The sequence below is a fragment of the Abramis brama genome (genome assembly GCF_963993115.1).
Source record: "Abramis brama genome assembly, chromosome: 23".
NCBI classification, from domain to species: Eukaryota; Metazoa; Chordata; class Actinopteri; order Cypriniformes; family Leuciscidae; genus Abramis; species Abramis brama.
This window is the reverse complement of record NC_139985.1, coordinates 4,685,455-4,697,248: the sequence shown is the minus strand read 5'-3', so window position 1 is coordinate 4,697,248 and position 11,794 is coordinate 4,685,455.

Sequence of the window (11,794 nt, the reverse complement as noted above, 5' to 3'; positions counted from 1 at the left end):
GAGTATTTACCACAACCTTTTATTATTTTTGTGAACATTTTATCACAAACACTTGTTTGCAGCAAACAGAAATAAAGAGTTAAATTCAGAAAACCAGAATACACTGGTGGAGGAGTTGGCTCTGAGTAGGCAATAAGGGACGGCCGATTATGGATGGGATTACAGGTGCTGTACAGTCTGACCCTGGTGCTGGCTCCTCTAAGCAAGTAACACTGGGTACGTGTGCAATACATTACTACTTTTTTAAGTTTTAAATATGGCTGACTGTATGTTCTGCTGTAGAGGGAAACACATACACAGTCTCCCACACAGAGGTCAGTATGCAGCAGACAGAACACCAAACATAACCTGCTTTATAACAGTTATGCTTTACATTGGCCTATTTTTATTAGGGTGGAGGAAATTAAGACACTCTGTCTGTGTGTTCTCAGACAGTTGCTGATGTGAATGCACTGGGCTTTTTATTATGGCAAACATTTGAATGTGTGGCATTAAAAAGGGACTGGCCCTTACACATCTCTTTTACTGTAGGATTTTTCACAACCTGCCCCAGAAACTGAGGCCTCTACCTCAATGGGCTTCAGAAGAAATGTGTAAGGATTTAAAACCCTTGACATAAATTCCAGTCAGTCCTGTGTTTGTAGGAAGTCAAGGAACTTTTTGTGATTTTGATGAGCCTCCAGAAAACTTGTAATGATAATGTTTGTGGTGGAATTATGTTTCAGGTGGAAACAGACTCAGTCAGGGCCCTGTACTAAAGGAGTCTTGAACTAGACTGCAAACTAAAGGAGCCGGACTGTGAGCTGAGGAGGCTCCAAACAAAATCAAACAGCTGGATAAAACTGATCTCAGTATGTATATAGTTATATAGTATATAGTATAACTTATTTAACCAAGTAACACTTTAGTATGAATATACACTCACCTAAAGGATTATTAGGAACACCATACTAATACTGTGTTTGACCCCCTTTCGCCTTCAGAACTGCCTTAATTCTACGTGGCATTGATTCAACAATGTTGGAATGTTGGCCCATATTGATAGGATAGCATCTTGCAGTTGATGGAGATTTGTGGGATGCACATCCAGGGCACGAAGCTCCCGTTCCACCACATCCCAAAGATGCTCTATTGGGTTGAGATCTGGTGACTGTGGGGGCCATTTTAGTACAGTGAACTCATTGTCATGTTCAAGAAACCAATTTGAAATGATTCGAGCTTTGTGACATGGTGCATTATCCCGCTGGAAGTAGCCATCAGAGGATGGGTACATGGTGGTCATAAAGGGATGGACATGGTCAGAAACAATGCTCAGGTAGGCCGTGGCATTTAAACAATGCCCAATTGGCACTAAGGGGCCTAAAGTGTGCCAAGAAAACATCCCCCACACCATTACACCACCACCACCAGCCTGCACAGTGGTAACAAGGCATGATGGATCCATGTTCTCATTCTTTTTACGCCAAATTCTGACTCTACCATCTGAATGTCTCAACAGAAATCGAGACTCATCAGACCAGGCAACATTTTTCAGTCTTCAACTGTCCAATTTTGGTGAGCTTGTGCAAATTGTAGCCTCTTTTTCCTATTTGTAGTGGAGATGAGTGGTACCCGGTGGGGTCTTCTGCTGTTGTAGCCCATCCGCCTCAAGGTTGTGCGTGTTGTGGCTTCACAAATGCTTTGCTGCATACCTCGGTTGTAACAAGTGGTTATTTCAGTCAAAGTTGCTCTTCTAACAGCTTGAATCAGTCGGCCCATTCTCCTCTGACCTCTAGCATCAACAAGGCATTTTCACCCACAGGACTGCCGCATACTGGATGTTTTTCCCTTTTCACACCATTCTTTGTAAACCCTAGAAATGGTTGTGCGTGAAAATCCCAGTAACTGAGCAGATTGTGAAATACTCAGACCGGCCCGTCTGGCACCAACAACCATGCCACACTCAAAATTGCTTAAATCACCTTTCTTTCCCATTCTGACATTCAGTTTGGAGTTCAGGAGATTGTCTTGACCAGGACCTCACCCCTAAATGCATTGAAGCAACTGCCATGTGACTGGTTGATTAGATAATTGCATTAATGAGAAATTGAACAGGTGTTCCTAATAATCCTTTAGGTAAGTGTATATTAATGCAACTTTCTCTTGCTCTCTTTCTCCCTCCCATCCCACAAAATCAATAAAACAGTTTGAGACATATCTGCAGTTTCAATGTGCTTTTATTAAGTGTAATATTGTATGGTGATTGTATCTACATCTGCACCAGCTGGGTGGTCAAGTGTGATCAGGTCAGTTTCATCGGGGAGAAGCTGGTTTTATGGTGTTTCTCGCTCCTTTCTACTGGTGGCTATATTGTGCAGAATGGCACATGCAGCCACTATCTGTGATGCCCGCTCTGGTGACTCTGAACACCGTTGAAATGTGCCTTTAGGAGGCCAAAGGTCATCTGTCTTCACTCTGGTTTTACTGAGCCACACTGAAGCGGTGCTGTGGCCCTGTCTGAGGGTCATGATAGGGGTTATTGTGTAGGTTTTTCTAGCTCAGTTCAAATTAACAGTGTTTTGTACTGTACCAAATTTAACTTGCTTTCCTCAAAGCGCTGACACAACACAGACTCATGGAAAATTTGTGAGACAAGCACTGGAGCCAGGCCATTGGCATCCAAACTTGATCATATGTTCATGACCACAAGTCGTCTGCAGATGAAATGTTTAGTAGATCATTGTTATATCTGTTAAAGTTACTATTAATTTAAAGATTCATCTCACAGAAAATAATCATCTCACATATTCACATCATCTCTACCTGAACATTAAGGCTGTGATAGGACTTCCTATTATTAACATAATCTGCCTCATGTTCCCCTAGAGTCTAGGGGAAGAGCAGTGGAGATTGGAGCAATAGACTGCATACATGTTGCAATGACTTGGGAATCCTATCATAAGATTATCAGAAGAATAATAAAAAAGATTCAAAATAATTCTTAACATGTATTATATTGTATTGTACATTTGTGAAATTTGCTTTTTGAAAAGGAAAAAAAAAGTGTTCATGTAATGTCACCCTATCAATATATCTTACTGCCATTTTTATAAAGCCCTCTTTTATGGACATGGTCGATAAATGTCCGGGGAACACTATTAATGAAACTTTTCATGTACTCCTGCAGAGCGAGGACCACCTTGCGAATGGTTCGACAAACATATGTTTTCCCCTTCTGTGCGTCACCCACCGTGCAAGTATGTACCACTTGCAAAAAAAAAAAAAAACGCAACTCAATACCATTTGCGGTACAGTAAGTGCATGAATTCGACGTGTTAAATTCTTTATGTGCGGCTCAAGAAGTTCGCAAAGATAAGACATTCCTTCCGCGGAAAATCTGCATCTTTCATACAAGTAACTATCAGGAAAGGCAAGGGGATTTTGTCTGGCTAAAAACTCTTTCTCTACGAAGTGCTCGTCAAACAATGTGCGCTGAGATGTCCACCGGATTTGGAAGAAAATGTGAAGCCATTGTAACAGACACTGGGAATAAGTTACGTCACCTATATGTTTCTTTGCTCTCAGCTGATTGGTCAAACTTCAGTCTGAGATCTTGAATCCAGAACATAGCCTGCCCCGGAGCAGGTTAGCCGTGCAGCGTAAGATACCATGGCAACGAACACCGATTAAAGCCGAGCTACTTTCATAGTACCTAAAACCCAGGGTTGGCGGAAACTAAGCTGAAACATAGCTGGCTAGCCACTTAATCCGGCTTCATGGTATAGGCCCCAGGTTTACTGTAATCATGTGTCATTATTGCATGTAATGCTATCTATGAATCAGGCCACTAGGAGTCTCTCACAAACGCACAACGGACCCAAATCATTCATTTTTTATAACATGAGCTAAAGTGACCTCTGCTGGATAAGATTCTCCTACTACAAACCACAAAATCTTAGCTTATAATGATAAGAACAAGGTGATAATGAATGATGATGTGAAATATAAGCAAATATTAGATTTATATTCTAAAATAGGTAAATCATTGTGAATAATATAAAAGCTGCAATTTAGCAGAAAAATAAACCTTATATAGCTATATTACTATTTTATTTAGTTTTATATTTCCAGTTTTCATTTTCATTTTTAGTTAAAGTTTTAGTATTCTAGTTTTTAAAATATGTCGATATTGTTTTTGTTATTCTTTATTTTACATAAAATTTAACTAAATGAGAAATGTTGAAATAAATGAAATAAAATAACTATATATATATATATTTTTTTTTTTTATTATATTTTAGTAACAAAAATGTTTTTGTTTTGTTTTTTTAAGTTAACTATAAAATCCTGGTTGACAGCAACATTCAGCCACTAGATGTCCCCGCAACTTCTTCAAAGATTGTACTGGCATACTGGCTGCGTCCGAAAGCTTAGGCAGCTGACTTGTTGCCTCGCTGCCTTATCAGGCAGGACTTTGTATGAAAGTAGGGTGACCAGACGTCCCGAAATCTAAGCTGTTGTCCCGAATCCCGAGTCCCGAATCTTGAGTAGGCTAGCTTGATAAAACATTAAAAACTGTCCGTGGAGGTTGAGTCGTCCTGCAGCCAGCCCCCGCCGGCTGCTCATTGGCTGCAGCAACTTTTTTCTTTTTTGTAGTTCTACAAAGATAGGCTACCGATTCGCGAATTTACATGCATTGATGATAAGCGAGCGCAAGTTGCAACAGCCCCGAGGAGGACAGTGAATGTGCAGGCATCCAGTCGTAAAGGAGTGATTGATTGGTTGCGGCACTGTGTGCAAAAAAAAAAAAATACCTCGGCCTAATGTCTGATGTCGGGTTACACAAAGCAAATCATCTTCACACTTATTTAGTTTTCTTATTTAATGACCGACAATTTAGTTGTAATAATAATTTTGACATAAGGCTTATTAGCGTTAGGCTATAGCCTGAAAGTCTGATTTACGCACTGTTACTATTTTTTTTTCTTTTTCACAATGACATTTGAGTTCATGATTTTAATGTTGTTTTTTTGTGGCAGACTATAAAGACTAATGACAGACTGTTGATCTTTGAATAAAAATATGTTTGGTTCAGGTTTGAAATTCATTATCTTTTATTATAGGCTATGTAGTCTAATATCATAGTAGGCCAACCCCAGTGACTACACAACGCAGAATCTTGCTGTTGCAACTCAGTGGTTACATTTGCAGGCATCATTTGCTCATGACGGTATACCTCACAAAACTGATTCCGAACTGATTCTGAGGCAGCATAATCTTGATTGACACAGCCCTTAAAATGGCCGACTCCCTGATCAGTGCCCTGAATACTGAACTAGGGAGCTGAATGAAATCGATCATCCGAACTTCCGAGGGCAGCATTTCAAAGCTTTCAGACGCAGGCACGCAGCCACTTATTATTACAACATAGGCCTACTTAGGCTACTGTCTGTGAATTAGCCAATAGACATTATTCAGAGCAGCGCCATGACAGGTATGAAAGCGAGGCTGTGATGGATAGACTTGACATGTTTTGAATGGCATCCGCTGGAACTTTCCACAGCTCATGTTGATGGAGTTTTTTTGTCTACTGACATTGCTCGGAAAGATATTTTTGCAGTGTTTCATCTGAAGAACAATCCAAAAACACAGTAAATAACAGTACAACCACTGAAGAGATGTAGGCTGTCTATCCCGTCACAGCCTCGCTTTCATTCCAGTTAAAAATCAACTAAAACAACTAAAACTAAATAAAAAAAAACTTTTGTACTCCTATTCATTTCAATATGTTATTTGAAAAGGACATACTTACAACACTGATTGACTGATTCGATTTTTCAATTTTAAACGCTTTGTAGAAGTCCAATAAAATGATGTGGCTGGAAAAATACTTTATAAATTCAATGTTTTTTTATCACAAGAAAAAAATCCTTTTAAAAAACAGAAGATTTATGTTCTCACTTGTTGTTCTGTAAAATATTCTATATCACTATTAACTTGTCATGTCTAACAGGAAACAATCCCTCTCAGGCATAGGTTTTCTTTTTCATGGAGCATAAATGAATGGGCCACTGCACACACTGATGTCATGCTTTCACACTTGCAGATACACGTCTCTGTCAACCGTTTCCGTCTTTAGTCAGGGATTCTCAATTGTTCTTGAGGACTGGAATGTTGTGTGATTTTTTTGAGGGGGTTGGTTGCTTGTCAGTGTATCCTGGAAACTCTGAACCTGTGTCTGCAGAAGCACCAGAGCGGCTCATGCGATATCAAAGACTTCAGAAATATTTGCTCTCCAAATGAACACACGGTGACTAACCTGTTCGCTGTTTTATAAAGGGTTATTCTTTCTGGGTGACCCAAAGATCTCCACACCCAAGACAAATTCCCCTTTCAAAGTTCATGTTGACACTTCTTGTGCAGTAAAGATTGTACTGGATTCCTGTTTTCACATGCGCAAATATGCATGCACACATATGCACTTTACATTTAGGCCGTATTCTTTCATCTTTAGATTTAGGCTGTATTCTTTCATGTTAACACACACACACACACACACACACACACACACGAAAATCCTCTCTGTAAATAATTACCTGCACAATGCCTGCTTGCTGGATAATTTAACAAAAAGGAGACAGATGGGTTCCCAAACATATTCATGATCGGCTGTTTCACCCCACAAGACTGCCGTAAAACTGACACTTCGAAAGTCATTTCTTTACAGATGCACGTTTGTCTCACAAAAAGTGGGAAACATGCATGTAATGTTTTACATATGAACAATTTACATAATAATATGGATAATTCTATTATTATATTTTACTTGAAGTGCACTTTTTTTGAAATTTAACAAGCACAGTGAACGTGATCAGCATCTTTGTTGATCCTGGAACAACATTCCAATCAACCAATCAATCAGATTTGAGAGACTTTTACAGAGTTTACAGTTTATGTCAAGTTTAGGTTTACAACAAGTGTTGCTTCTACATCAGTGTTATTTACTTATTATTTCCCTTTGATTTTAGGGATAACTTATAGGGTTATGTTTAGGGGTTAGCACTGTTTTTCAGACAGGAATGTTGTTCCAGGATCAACAAAATATGGAACATCGTCTTACTTGGCCGATAGTTAACTTAGCTCTGAGAACTGACTTAAAACACCACAGCAACGCCCTAGCAACCATCCACACATTGTTGTTATTGTTAACTAAAGCTAAAAAAAAACTATAAAAACTTAAAGGCCTACATGAAAAATGTAAAAACAAATAAATAAAATATTGCCTTGGCATCTAACTGAAAAAAAAAAGTTTAAGCTGAAATACTAAAATGGCTAAAACTAAAATTGAAATCTATATAAAGCAAAACTAAAGAAAAGACAAAAGCACATAACAAAATGACTATAAAATAAAGCAAGCACCAATCTAAAACATAAAAATGTAGGGTTTTTTAAATAAAATATATGGGATTTCTTGTTTTTCTTCTATGTATTGTTTGTTTCATTTAATTGAACACAAAGTAAACAATTCAAGGTCCTTTAGGACATTTTCACCCGCAATTTTTTTTTTTTTTCAATATTTTAACATTGTTAATATCATGTAGCCGTGCTCCATTCCTGTAGGCATAGCTGAAACAGTAGAAAATGGCACTAGCAACACCAAGGTCATGAGTTTAATTCCCAGGGGAAATGTACTGTAAATTGCTTTGGATAAACGTTTCTGCCAAATGAATAATCTAAACGTCCATAATTCACACTTGAAGTTTTCCCATGTTTATTTCACTAATACTCAGTTCCATAAAAAATGACAGAAGTGACATCATTAAAGCCCCGTTTCTGGACTGTGGAAGCAAAGGTCCGTCGACCATCTGCACTGCTGTCAGAGTTTTTATGTCTTCCTTTATGTGTCTCATCCTCCTCCTCTACACAGACAAGCCCTGATGATTTTAACCTCCTCTAGTGAGTGTCGGGCCACACACAACACGTCCCGCTTTAAACGGCCCTCCGGGTCTCTTGTAAACCCGCCAGAGCTGCTGCGACTTCATTCTCCTGCAGGTCTTTACAGCAGGAACAATACTTGATTTAAAGGCTGGGGAATTTACTGTTCCTGCTTCAGCTATTTTGTGTGTGGCATCTGTTGTGCGCAAAGCTAAAGGTAGACAATTGCATTGAAGAGTGTTAAAGAGAAGCTGGTTCATTTGGAAGGAAGAGAGGAGAGGCTCACTAAACAGGTGGCGGAAACACATACACCATGAATAATGAAAGAAAGATTAGCGCTTCAATAGATTGTTTGCTTTAAAGTTTTTTTTTTGCCTCCATTCAGAGTGAAAAGTCACAATGAAAATGAGTGGAATGAGTTTGAAAATAGCACAACAACAAACAGAGAAAGAGCCTGCAGGGTGTTGGACTAGATGTGCTTATGAGAGTAAATTAAGTTTCATAACTTAAAGTTTTATTCGTCATGTGCACAAAAAGTAAATGACAAGTTGTACATTGAAATGAATGTATTGAGCGTGCAGGTTTCTATTTCCAATTTAGTGTATATTGCATACACACTACCGTTCAAAAGTTTGGGTCAGTGAGATTTCATGAACCGCTCTGAGTATAACGTTACAGGTTTCCATCTCTTACCAATTACAGTAGTTATGTCGTATAAGTTTGTTGTTTTGGTTTTGGAGGAACTGTAAAAGGCGGCTGCTGTTTCGGTTGCGGTGCTCAGTGACTGACGTCTGTCTAATTCATAGCATGAAACGCAACGATGACGTGAGATGTCTGCGTGAGCAGGTGCGTGGAGATATGAAAGTACATACGCAGTCAGGCAGGTAGAACATCGTATCATAGCATTCGGACAAAATGCAACGATTGGACGAACATTTTATGGTCCTACACCTTCCACAGACAGTATATAAATACATTTAGACCACTTAACTTAGTGATTGCTATCAGGATGTGAAGAGACGTTCAATCAGCATAACAAAAATTGTTTCTGGAACAAATCGCCTACCCTGCCTTTAAAGGCACCTGATAAATGGCTGTACATCACAAAAACATTTTGATGGAAAAATGTCAAATTGTAATGAAAGCAATGTCACAAGTCTTTATAAATAGCTTTTTCATTTGATTTGGGGGTGAAATATGACCCTGATGTGTTCTTGACAGGCATTACTCATCCATATTACAGCTTTGATGTCTCGTACCAATAACACACCATAATCTCAAAAAATGCCATTCAGGTTCAGAAACTGAAGTCTATATTTATTGCAGAAGAAGTAACACTGTGTACCCCAGCAACGTCTATACTGTGGTGGAACACAAACATCAATTTAGTGTTTTATAGGCTGTTGTAAACGTTGGTGTGATAAGGAATTGTGTGGATGACTGTATGAATTTCATTTCAGTCCTTCCAGACAAATCACATCGCAGTGGAATGCCTGCACACATATGCTTAAGTGCTTCTGAAATCAAAAAGATTTGATATCTAAATCTGAGACAAATGTTATCAGCTCAATGAGCAACTGAGATCTCTTCTCAAATGTTTAGACAGCGATGAGATTAAATAGCTTCTGCTGGGAAAAAAGACTTGTCTAGAGTTTCAGAAGAGAGTCTGAGATCCTTAAGACGAGGTGGGATATGTTCTCTGAGACCGAATCTAGGTCAAGGAAGGGTTTGATAAGGTGTTGCATGAGAGCGTTGGTGTTTGTCTTTACCTGCTCATACACTTGCATTGAGTTTGAGCCACAGAAGCACATATGGACTGAACAAAAGCCAACATCCCAAACCCATCAATAGAGCAATTACCTTCCAGAAACATGGTCTGTATCTTCTCCCTGTGGCCCTTTGACCCCTGACACCTCTCCCCTTATTATGACAATGCCGTGAGCTCCAAAAAACCTTTCAGTTTCAAATAAGCTCCTTTCAACCAAAGTAAGCAAGCTTCAGAAGAGCAGCTGCCGGTTTGGATGTTAATGGCTCAATGTGATTCTCTATTGATCCGGGGGGAGTTTCATTTTCCACACACAGCATTACAATCCCATTTGGCTCTGAAAATTAAAGTAATCTGAAAAAGATTACAGAGAATAATCTGTCAAATGAAATGACACCGATTTCATGCATCATTAAGAATCCTATTGAGAGTATAAATTCTGAGAGTGTCTCTTGAGCCCTGGTTATTAAAGCACTCTCATCACTCATTCAGTCTGGCTTCTGGGACTGTTTTGTTTAGATTGCGCTTTGCTTATCCTGACAATTTCTTTCAATATAAAGTGTGGCATGTGACAAATGTTTCCTCAAGTCTATTTCCAAACACTAGAGGAAAACAATTAACACATTTGTGATATTGATGTTTTACCTGTTGACTATACCTTAAGCAGGTGAACAGGTTTCTGGATAATCTTTAACTTGGATGTGGGATGTTTGCTGATCTTCAGATTGCGGGCTGAAGAAACTGGGTATTTATTCTTTGGTTACACTTGAGCAGAAAATCCCAAAGAACAAAGTTAATTTTTCAAAGCAAATAGGTCTAAATTAATAGGTAAGAGGTCAATGACTATCATCTTGAAAACAAATATCATAATTAGTGGTTCTATCATGGATAATGGATCATTAATTAATTCAATAAATATTATTTAAAATATCATAATAACTCTTAACTTAAAACACATTAAAAAAAAACATTTTTAAAACTGTATAGCAACACCCAGTGCAAAAATATATAGTTATTGTGGATAATTAAATAATAAATATTATGGATAATGGATAATTTATTGGTTTTAATCATTGATCGTTTAATTACGGAAAATTGATCATTTTGCCCAAGCACTGCTCTTAATCATATACTATGAATTATACAGTAGATAGGGGATAATTCATTAATATTATTACAATATTATCATTACTACTCATGTTTGATGATGCAAATATAAAAAACTTTAAAAAATAAAATAAAATCATGAATAACATCATTACATTTTTAAATGATGGATAGTGGATAAATAATGTATACTAATATAATATTTTTTTGATGATGTTTGATAAACCAGACGTATAAAAATCCCTCAAAACACCCTAGCAACCGCTCATGATTGAGGCAGCAACTTCCGCATTGAACGCACATGTAAAAACACTTTACTGCTACATTAGCACCAGACAATGCTGCGAATTTCTCACTTAAGAATTTAATGGGATTGATGGACCATTTTAGGATGAAAACACAAACATGCCTATGACTGACAAAATGATGTCTGCTTTTCTGTAAAATAGCTCTCTGGAGTCTTGACTTGTCTCATCAAGACCTGACAGAAACCATGATATCTCACATCTAGATAGACAATCTGGCGCTGTACAAAAAGATATAACATGATTCAAGTAGATTTAAGACATAACAACAAAAGTAGGACAGAGATCCACTGGTGATTAACCTTCCAGAAAATGCAAAAAAACAAGAACTAAAAAACACCTAAAACAATGATGGGCTACTTTACCTTAGTGCTTGCGCTCACCTTTCAACAAAAGCACTTTTCTCTGAGTCACTATACAGAAAAAGTACAACATGACACATGTTGCTATCAGTGCAATGTGGGAGTATTTCCGGTGGGCTGACATTATTTGTCATGAACTAAGCTATTAAGGTGAGGACAGTTATTTCCGGAGCTATATCTGAGAGACACTAACAGAGGACTTTTGTATCAGGTGTCTTCAAGGGTCTTTAGTTACGGGAAGTCAACCTACTGTAACTTCCAGTCAAGAAACAAAAGCTTGTGACTTAAGCTAGAGGCCATCTTATGACTAACTCTTTGCCTAGATGAGTATTGTGATAAAC